Raw genomic sequence first — 12,352 nt, forward strand, 5'->3', positions numbered from 1 at the left:
GGACTTCACGTATACACGTACCATATAGGGGTAAAAAGTGTGCAATATCTTACTAATGGATGACGTCTGGGGCAGTTTCGTGTTACCGATACTATTACACATTAGACGTAAGGGTATCCTGGTGAGTTGTAATTCATTTGTATTAGAACAGAGCATACGTTTTTAGCGTTTTTCGTTAGTTTATGGAATATAACTGAAAAGCACGAGAGAGAAATTAATCATCAACAATATATCTCCCTTCGTGCATAAACTAAAACAGTCTGACGGAGGTCAGGCAGTTTCTGGTTTCCACGCCGGTAGAGAGCTACTGGTTTGGAGGAATAGATGTCAATAATCCTAGATTAAAGTGAGTTTTCGTCCACAAAGAAATGTAATTGATGGCTGTTCACTTGACATTTCAAATCACAATAAACGCAAAAACTAGGGAAACTGTCAAACGCACTGCCAGGCGGAAATGAAATACAAACAAAGCTGATTGAAACCTACACGAAACGCGATTGGAAGAAAAACTGGAAACCATCATCGAAAGAGAAGCTCGCTAAAACGACAATGCGGTCTTACTAACGCTTCTCAGTGGAGCAGGCGAAATCTCGATACCTCAAATAGGACATATGCGGACAACCCAAAGGCCATCTCCTTCTTGGTGTGATACACAATGTGATTAGTCCTCAATGAATAAAAGCTATCATGAAGACAATGCAAAACTTTCCACAATGCTATAAATTTTATTGGTCATAATAAGGCACAACTCTCAGTCAAGAAAATATTGTAGTACAGAAAACCCCAGATTACGCTTTCGCGGGGAAGACTATAGCATTTGGCCTGGATTACGTTCAGTACCCAATGCTAAGACACTTCTTAATCAATGGGAAACTGCTGCTACTCAAAATTTACAATAGCGTATGGACACAAAGTTAGTATCGATTGGCTGAAACCATGTCGTATTGTCCCCATTCGAAAAACGGGAAAAAAGTATGACAAACTGCAAATGCCCGCGAGAGAGTAAGGCCCCAGTTCTCTCCAGACGCTGATTAGCACACCATCTGTGCCGGGAGTCGCGTCGCGTCGGTATCATTGCTATAAACAGCCTCGGATGCCGTATTAAGTTAATCGGGATACGCGTAACCATGAAATCATTTTCGAGTGAAGTGTTAATTCTGGGATGACTTTAATGATCTATCTTCAGTTTGCGTATGTCGTATTTTCACGTGCCGCCGCGGGACAGACATTCTACCATTATTTAGCGTGGCGTTTGATGAACATTATCATCAAATTATGGCGAGCATTCACTTAAACATTTAATTTGAACAGTTATGGTTGCATCAGCGCATTAGACTCTGAACTGCTCTGGCAGTAGGATTGTGTGGATTCTTTTTGGTCTGTGACTTTCAGAATATAGTGAACATTTTAGAGAGAATGGTTTTTGATTATGAATCCCAGACAATCTCCTAATTCCTCAGAGCTATAAGCTGTAGCTATAAATGTATTTCTTAGATGAAGTGGGCACTAGGAATTATAATTGCAGGCTTCACGTTTTGCTAATCATTTTCTGGTTGCCAATATTGTAGTTAGAGAGCCAGTGTTGAGAACGGCAAACAACAGCATAAATAATAGGAACATTTATATAACATTTAATTCCACCCGCCGCCCCACATATGGTTAATCGGCTGGGAAATGCATCTTTTATACATTACATTCAACATTTTATATAACAATTAATTCCACCCGCCGCCCCACAAACCGTGCAGTCTCATAATACCTGTTTCTGCTTTACAGTTTTTCCAAACACTGTTCTCAAAACTATTTAATAACCCATCACTCAGATTAGATTACACAATCAATTCAAATTACTAGTGATGCATGAAAGTGCAGAAGTAAATTACACAAATACCTATGACTACGAATCTAATAATTACTTCTCAATTTCATTTTCATATGGGGAAAGATATGTGTTAGGTTTACCTTTAATGTGGGTCCACTGGCTGACTGTTGATGGGCGAGGATCTCAGGAGTACAACTGCAAGCGGGTCTTAAAACTGTTCCTCACTGACAGGAAGAGTCGTAAGCCAGGTACACAGTGAACGAACGGGTGCTGACAGAGACGGTATCCCACGTTCCAATGAGAGCCTTGCAGGGAGCAGGAGGTGGCATCCAGCAAGCTATAGACTTCAAACGTGGAGCAGCGTACTAAAAGACATCACAAGTGGATTGGTAAACACGGATCACTCAGAGCGAGAATAATCCGTTGGATTCGAGGGAGGCCAGCAGCAATTAATGTTTAAATTTTGTAATGGATAACCGGGTTCGTTCACAAAAAGTTTTTCGTATTGGGCATGAGGACTCATAAGTGTGTACATGCAACCGCTGTCATTAGGTGCAACGTGAAAAAACTGTCATAGTAGAGGAGAATTTCTGCGATCTGACGCATTCTGAGAGAGAAATGTGTATTGCTAACTGATCACAGCAGATTCTTCAGGAGATGAGAGTTTGTTGCTATTTTTATAAATTTTTAATTGGTTAGACCCTCGGAAGGCGTTCAATGACTGGCGAACGAGAATCCGATGCTGACAGAACCAACAAGATTTGGAGTAGGTGAGCAGATACACACTTGATCCTCTACTTCCAGAGGGGGAACTACCGCGTCTTGGACCATCAGAGGGCGAGATGGCTTCAGCATAGAGCTACGGAGAGGAAAGACTCTGTACTACAGCTGATCATAGACGCTGTGGCTGAAACTGTAACTCTCACCTAGCAATGCAGACGTTCTCTGCACCAGAGTCTTAAAACTATGGAAAGCATCAGTCGTATTTACGTGCTTCATGATGAGGGGACCTCGCAGTCGTGTGTTCCGAGTTTGAGTATTCTTTTCCTAATCAATTCACTCTGTCGGCTGATTGAACTCAACACGCACTTACTAAAGGGGCTGGTGCCTATATGTACTTTTCTAAATGTTTTCCTTATTCTGCTGACGACCCTTTCAGTCACTGGCGGTTTGTGTGGATCTACTTAACAGTATCATTTCATTTCCAGTTCCATCCATCTGTGCCAAGAATGGCTGGTGCTACGGTAATGTGGGAATTACTTGTGATTAATTTTTGCTTCGAAAATGATCGTCGAAAAAGATTCACCATTAATCTCTGTGAAACGGACAATATAGATGCGAATTAATTAGATGTGTGGCCCTAATACTGAATTCCGAAGTGGGCACACTTTGACAAAAGAAAAGTCTAATATTCCACAGAAAAAAGGCTAAAATTTTTAAAGTGATTAGATACACAACTTTATACAAGAGGAAGAAAATTCAGAAAAAAATGATTTATTGAAAATTCTTAGAATAATTTGACATTTAAACAGAATAAAGAAATACACTATGTGATCAAAAGTATTTGGACACCTGGCTCAAATGACTTACAAGTTCGTGGCGCCCTCCTTCGGTAATTCTGGAATTCAGTATGGTGTTTCCAACCTCTTGCCTTGATGACAGCTTCCACTCTCGCAGGCATACGTTCAGTCAGGTGTTGGTAGGTTTCTTGGGGAAATGCAGCCCATTCTTCACGGAGTGCTACACTGTGGAGAGGTATAGATGTCGGTCGGTGAGGCCTAGCACGAAGTCGGCGTTCTAAAACATCCCAAAGGTGTACTATAGGATTCAGGTCAGGACTCTGTGCAGGCCAGTCCATTACAGGGATGTTATTGTCGTGTAACCACTCAACCACAGGCTGTGCATTATGAACAGGTCCTCGAACGTGTTGAAAGATGCAATCGCTATCCCCGAATTGCTCTTCAACGGTGGGAAGCAAGAAGATACTTAAAACATCAATGAAAGCTTGTGCTTTAATACTGCCACTCGACACAACAAGGTGTTCAAGACCCTTCCATGAAAAGCACGACCACATCGTAACGCCACCGTGTCCGAATTTCAGTGTTGAAACTACACTCGCTGGCAGATGACGTTCACCGGGCATTCGCCATTCCCACACCCTGCCATCGGATCGCCACTTTGTGTAACGGGATTCGTTACTCCACACAACGTTTTACCACTGTTCAGTCGTCCAATGTTTACGCTCCTTACACGAAGCCAGGCAACCTTTTGCATTTACCGGCGTGATGTGTGGCTTACGAGCAGCAGCTCGACGACGAAATCTCAGTTTTCTCACCTCCCGTTTGACTGTCATGGTACTTGCTGTGGATCCTGATGCAGTTTGGAATTCCTGTGTGATGGTCTGGGCAAATGACTGCCTATTACACATTACGACCCTCTTCAACTGTCGGCGGTCTCTGTCAGTCAACACACGCGGTCGGCCTGTACGCTTTCGTGCTGTAAGTGTTCCTCCACGTTTCCACTTCACTATCACATTGGAAACAATGGACCTATGGATGTTTATGAGTGTAGAAAGTTCGATTACAGACTTATGACACAAGCCACACAATCACCTGACCACGTTCGAAGTCTGTGAGTTCCACGGAGCCCCCCACACTGCTCTTTCACGATGTCTAATAACTACTGAGGTCCCTGATATGGAGTACCTAGCAGTAGGTGGCAGCACAATGCACCTAATATAAAAAGTATGTTTTTGGAGGTGTCCGGACACTTTAGATCACATAGCGAATAGCGTTGACATATCTATACATCAAAGTGTAAACGCTAATGATGTTCATCAAGTTGAGATGAAAGGGTGGAACTCTCTTCATGACGCCTTCCCTTTTTTCTTTTTTTTTAGCATCAACATGAACGCTATCTGATAGTTTCTATACTGGGCGTCAGCGAGCGCGAAATACTAAACTGTAACAGTAAGGTACATGCATTAACAAAACAGATGCTGTTGCAGGTAGAAAGAAGGTGCTGCATAGAGTGTTATAACACGTTGAAAATTCCTAACCTGCCTGTGACTAGTGCGCCCCTTAACGGATTCGAAAGTTGGACTCCACCGTTATCACAGCACCCTTGACGACCGCTGCCATTTCGATCCTCTGTCTACGGCGTCCTCAGACTAGCTCTCCTGATCAGCATCTCCAAACGAACTAGATCCAAAAGTGGCTCGAAAAAACTACTTCCACAAAATATGCTCCAATTAAAGAACTACACTCTACTAAATGACACGCTGCAGACTCTCTTCACGCCCTTGGCATAAACATGTTTCGATGCACAACCTCCCTCCATGCGATGGGCAAAATTGATTGGATTTAAACTGAAAACTGCAGGCACCCTTCTTACGTCTTCTGTCCACAACATCTGATTTCCAATGATGGTGCTTAATTTTTGCGAGTGTGTGATATTGGTTGGCATGCGAAACTAAACTGCTCTAACAAATACACTGGCTGTGTTGACAACACAGTGTCGGCCACGCAGCATGCTGGGATATTTGACATTCTGAGAAGAAATACTTTGCAGATCAATAGACATACTTCTCACAAAGAAAAGGTCATGTGATAACCGGCCCCCAAACACCTATAAATTGTGAAGAAGTTTTTTCACCTCACAAAGAATACTTTCCTGATCACCTGCCTGTCTTTCGTCAAGACTAGAAAATTATTGGAAAACATTGGAAATCATGAAACGTTATGTATTAACGTCAATACTTTCATCGAAGACTGAGTAACTCCCCGTCACATTGGGCCTTCTGCTAGAACCCCGTGGTGAGCAAGTGGCTACCACTTTCCGCACTGCACCTACCATTGTACGCATGCATGTACAGAAATGTCAACTCAGTCATCCACACAATAACTTTATGGTAGTACCGGAGGCTTAAGGCCAGACTTGCTGTTGCTATCAGTTAAAATAGGTCCTCCTGGTCTCAATACAAATCTCAGACACAGGTCGAAAAATTAATAAATAGGGTCAGGTGAAATACCGAAGACTGCCGAAGCCTTGCTGGGCTCCACCCTATATAGCGCGCTGCGATCGTTCGACGTATACAGTATAGGGCGGAACAGAGAAATTCTTCGATCGCTCACCTCAAGATAACTGGCAGGTGCCCAGTTCAAGTATCCTGCAATGAATTTAACGACGACCGGCTGCAAGCCCCTAACTTACTGGAAATTACAATTCGCCGAGAAAATTTTAAATTCGTAATAAACAGTGTGCACCGAGCCAGGTGATGCAGTAGTTAGCACCTTGGACTCAGATTCTGGAGGACGAAGGTTCAAACCCGCGTCCGGCATTCTGATTTAGGTTTTCCGTGATTTCCCTAAATCGCTTCATGCAAATGCTAGGATGGTTCCTTTGAAAGGACATGGCCGGCTTCCTTCCCCCACCTTCCCTTCATCCCACGGGATCGATGACCTCACTGTCTGGTCTCCTCCCCAGAATCAACCAATAAGTAGCGTGCCCAGCACAACAACATTCACACCAGTTTACAGAGGCCAGAGCAAAAAATTTCAAATACAGTCGTGAAATGCATTGCAGCCACTGTATATTACCAATATATGGTTTCCCTCAACATAAGAAAAAAAACAGGCACAAAGTTTAATCTCACCGAAGGCCTTCAGAATCAACATTTTACCACATGAATACGTTTAACTGTTGCGATCGCATCGACACTCATGCATATAAAATATATATGATAAAACTCTTGTCTGTTAAATGAAATGTGACGTGTAGAAAACAAACTCATGTGAACAGGTGAGTGTGAACATGATGTGAATCAATGTGAGTCAAGGTATGTTTTGGACCAAGGATGAAAACTTGAATAAATTGTTACCCAACAGAACCCTGTTACACTTACGACAGTATACTGTATCAGCAGAAAAGAATAATTTTGACTGTGGGGCAACAGTGACCAGAAATTAAATTTACGAATAGCCTACAACAGACAATAACATGTCTTGCATGTCTGAAGACAACGTGTACCAACCAAAAAATGAATATTTTTACTGTATGGCAATCGTGGGAAGATATGACATTTGTGAATCATCTACAACAGACAGTAATATGTGTTAAATGCACGGAAGTACGTTGTGTCAATAAAATAGAATATTTTTAACTGTGCAGCAACAGCGGCAAGATACGATATTGTGAATAATCCACAACATATGAAATACCGGGTGATCGAAAAGTCAGTATAAATTGGAAAACTGAATAAATCACGGAATAATGTAGATAGAGAGGTACAAATTGACACACATGCTTGGAATGACATGAGGTTTTATTAGAAGCAAAAAAAATACAAAAGTTCAAAAAATGTCCGACAGATGGCGCTTCATCTGATCATAATAGCAATAGTTAGCATTACAAAAAATGGTTCAAATGGCTCTGAGCACTATGGGACTTAACTATTGAGGTCTTCAGTCCCCTAGAACTTAGACCTACTTAAACCCAACTAACCTAAGGACATCACACACACCCATGCCCGAGGTAGGATTCGAACCTGCGACCCTAGCGGTCTCGCGGTTCCATACTAGCGCCTACAACCGCACGGCCACTCAGGCCGGCAATTAGCATAACAAAGTAAGACAAAGGAATGATGATGTTCTTTACAGGAAATACTCAATATGTCCATCATCATTCCTCAACAATAGCTGTAGTCGAGGAATAATGGTGTGAACAGCACTGTAAAGCATGTCCGGAGTTACGGTGAGGCATTGGCGTCGGATGTTGTCTTTCAGCATCCCTAGAGATGTCGGTCGATCACGATACACTTGCGACTTCAGGTAATCCCAAAGCCAATAATTTCACGGGCTGAGGTCTGGGGACCTGGGAGGCCAAGCATGACGAAAGTGGCGGCTGAGCACACGATCATCACCAAACAACGCGCGCAAGAGATCTTTCGGGCGTCTAGCAATATGGGTGGTTCTAATAAAACCCCATGTCATTCCAAGCATGTGTGTCAATTTTTACCTCTCTATCTACATCATTCAGTGGTTTATTAAGTTTTCAAATTTATACCGACTTTTTTATCACCCAGTATAAGTTACATGGGTAGAGGTACATTGTGTCAAGAGACTAAAAGAATTATTTTAGTTGTGTGACGACAGTGACAAGTTATGAGACTCGTTACTGTTTTTGTGCTTCAAGATAAACCATAAACCATTACAAAACAAAATAATTTTTCAAAAGTGGGTCACTTCTGAGGATTATGTGTCGACTATATGTGTGCATAAAAATGTACCTTGTATCACACGAGCTGCCAAAATATGAAATCTGACATCGAGCTTATTGAAAGTAGAATACTGAATAAATACAGATTTTTACAAATTACAAATATGACTGTATATAAAAAATATAAGATAGGTGGGACATTATTAAAAATGATACTCCAGATAACGAAAAAATCTGGACCTAACATCTATAATACCAGATTTGTGCGACATGATTACACTGCGTGTGCACTATCGCTTTAGCCCTTTGGGCCTCATTTTCATTCAAAGCTGTCTCTTAAGGCTCTGTGGACTTCGTTGGGTGTACAAAGAGTATAAATCTGGTGGCCACAGGTGAGGACATATTTGCTGTTGTGCCCCTGGGTAAGGAACAGAATTAGGTGGTTCCAGACATCCTTCCCTCATGATAATGGCAGTAGTGGCAGTACGGGCGAGATCGAGTGGCTGTTGACAGCGACAGCTCAGCACACAACATCGTGAGGCGCGATACTGACAATCTGCACGACAGCATGTGTGGTTCCATGTATACTTTGACAGTGTCAGAAGGTGATTTTCATGATGTGGATCTCCTTCTCCTTAGTTTTAGATAACAATACCGTTGCTCAGCTGTCAGATAACAGTGAGATACGCATGGCTCTGGTATAAGGACATTAGAGATGGGAAATGGAATAACACAACAGTCTTGTCGTTACCACCCGTACGCTACTCGAGGAGTGGGTAGTGCTGATCGGTACCATGTTTACAGACGATAGCAGCTCGAGATTCCCATGAGGAGAAAATTAAAAAATAAGTAAACCTAATAGATTATTTCATATCATAGAACTGTTGTGGCAACAATATTTGATAATATGCATAGATGGAAGTCATTGTACAGACAGTTTTATATTTCAGACATACTAAATGTGACATGTAAAGCTGTGGCAACAAGTACAAAGCGTGTACGCCATAGCATGGACGTAAGAGTGTGTTGTGTGAGTGTAAGTTAGTAGCTTAGCACACACTGGGCCCAACTACTATCCCTGTAGTAAAGTTTATGCATGCTCACGAAGTACCTTACACTTAATTGCAACCATCACCTCAAAGAGAGAACTAGCATAGCCATAACCTGTGACTACCTGAAGTAAAAATGGCTTAACCGGGCATGCTGAATAAATACTCAAAGAAAGGAGAAGATACAACTAACACCATAGTACAGTCCAGCATACTAGACAATATCTGTCTGATTACCAATATACCTCCGTAAGTCGAACCATATACATGACAACGGATGCACACTAATTCGTCAACTGGATACCCTGTAAACTTATATTCAACCTCACAAACATCGACAACAAAATAACGATATTTCTCCATATACCTTAACGAGCAGGTACATAGGATCTCATACGCATTGGTGTACTGACATGGGCACAAAATCGTTTTGATATGTACCTGACATAGACCATTGTTCATGACAATCCACTGGTTAGTTTTCTCCATCTCTTATCCCACTGGGTAGATGAAATATTTCCTGGCACAAGATAACAGTCACAAAGGGAAAATACTCTCCGTAATCTTCCATCTTCACATCTTTAGATAACTGAAGCTCAAGTCCATGCATCAGTTGTACCGTAGAAACTGCTGATGGATACAGAATTACACTTAGACTGCTCAAAATCATTCAGGACTGTTAGTAGACTAGTAAGATAATTGTCCCTCACTGGGGACACGTTTCTCGCTCTTGGTCGAACATGTCCTACGTTACAATGGGTTAAGTGGCTAGTCACAATACCTCTCACATGCCATATAACATAAAAAAAATTTCTCTGGATCTTTGAAGTCAGTCGGCTCACACATCTACTGCGATGTGGGATTCTCACAAGTCACACACGTTATCGACAAATAATAGCACTACATTAATGTGGACCTAGCTCGATCGTTAGTACCACATCAGACACACATATATGGTACGGACACAACATTAGATTAGATTAGATTAGATTAATACTAGTTCCATGGATCATGAATACGATATTTCGTAATGATGTGGAACGAGTCGAATTTTCCAATACATGATATAATTAGGTTAATTTAACAACATACTTAAGTTAATATAACAACTTTATTTTTTTGTTTTTTTTTTTTAAATTTTTAATATATTTTTTTTCTTAATTTATATCTAAAAATTCCTCTATGGAGTAGAAGGAGTTGTCATTCAGAAATTCTTTTAATTTCTTCTTAAATACTTGTTGGTTATCTGTCAGACTTTTGATACTATTTGGTAAGTGACCAAAGACTTTAGTGCCAGTATAATTCACCCCTTTCTGTGCCAAAGTTAGATTTAATCTTGAATAGTGAAGATCGTCCTTTCTCCTAGTATTGTAGTTATGCACACTGCTATTACTTTTGAATTGGGTTTGGTTGTTAATAACAAATTTCATAAGAGAGTATATATACTGAGAAGCTACTGTGAATATCCCTAGATCCTTAAGTAAATGTCTGCAGGATGATCTTGGGTGGACTCCAGCTATTATTCTGATTACACGCATCTGTGCAATGAATACTTTATTCCTCAGTGATGAATTACCCCAAAATATGATGCCATATGAAAGCAATGAGTGAAAATAGGCGTAGTAAGCTAATTTACTAAGATGTTTATCACCAAAATTTGCAATGCCCCTTTTTGCATAAGTAGCTGAACTCAAACGTTTCAGCAGATCATCAATGTGTTTCTTCCAATTTAATCTCTCATCAATGGACATACCTAAAAATTTGGAATATTCTACCTTAGCTATATGCTTCTGATTAAGGTCTATATTTATTAATGGCGTCATACCATTCACAGTACGGAACTGTATGTACTGTGTCTTATCAAAATTCAGTGAGAGTCCGTTTACAAGGAACCACTTAGTAATTTTCTGAAAGACAGTATTGACAATTTCATCAGTTAATTCTTGTTTCTCAGGTGTGATTACTATACTTGTATCATCAGCAAAGAGAACTAACTTTGCCTCTTCATGAATATAGAATGGCAAGTCATTAATATATAATAAGAACAACAAAGGACCCAAGACTGACCCTTGTGGAACCCCATTCTTGATAGTTCCCCAGTTTGAGGAATGTGCTGATCTTTGCATGTTACGAGAACTATTTATTTCAACTTTCTGCACTCTTCCAGTTAGGTACGAATTAAACCATTTGTGCACTGTCCCACTCATGCCACAATACTTGAGCTTGTCTAGCAGAATTTCATGATTTACACAATCAAAAGCCTTTGAGAGACCACAAAAAATCCCAATGGGAGGTGTTCAGTTATTCAGATCATTCAAAATTTGACTGGTGAAAGCATATATGGCATTTTCTGTTGAAAAACCTTTCTGGAAACCAAACTGACATTTTGTTAGTACTTCATTTTTACAGATATGTGAAGCTACTCTTGAATACATTACTTTCTCAATAATTTTGGATAAAGCTGTTAGAAGGGAGATTGGACGGTAATTGTTGACATCAGATCTATCCCCCTTTTTATGCAAAGGTATAACAATAGCATATTTCAGTCTATCAGGGAAAATGCTCTGTTCCAGAGAGCTATTACACAGGTGGCTGAGAATCTTACTTATCTGTTGAGAACAAGCTTTTAGTATTTTGCTGGAAATGCCATCAATTCCATGTGAGTTTTTGCTTTTAAGCAAGTTTATTACTTTCCTAATTTCAGATGGAGAAGTGGGTGACATTTCAATTGTATCAAATTGCATAGGTATGGCCTCTTCCATTAACAGCCTAGCATCTTCTAATGAACACCTGGATCCTACTATATCCATAACATTTAAAAAATGATTATTAAAAATATTTTCAACTTCTGACATTTTGTTCGTAAAGTTTTCATTCAATTTGATGGTAATACTGTCTTCCTGTGCTCTTGGTTGACCTGTTTCTCTTTTAATAGTATTCCAAATTGTTTTAATTTTATTATCAGAGTTGCTGATTTCAGACATGATACACATACTCCTGGATTTTTTAATAACTTTTCTTAATATAACACAGTAGTTTTTATAATTTTTGATAGTTTCTGGGTCACTACTCTTTCTTGCTGTCAGATACATTTCCCTTTTCCGGTTACAAGATATTTTTATACCCTTAGTAAGCCATGGTTTGTTACAAGGTTTCTTACGAGTATATTTAACTATTTTCTTGGGGAAGCAGTTTTCAAATGCATTTACAAAAATGTCATGAAATAAATTATATTTTAAATTGGCATCAGGTTCACGGTACACCT

This window comes from Schistocerca serialis, chromosome 3, assembly GCF_023864345.2.
Source record: "Schistocerca serialis cubense isolate TAMUIC-IGC-003099 chromosome 3, iqSchSeri2.2, whole genome shotgun sequence".
NCBI classification, from domain to species: domain Eukaryota; kingdom Metazoa; phylum Arthropoda; class Insecta; order Orthoptera; family Acrididae; genus Schistocerca; species Schistocerca serialis.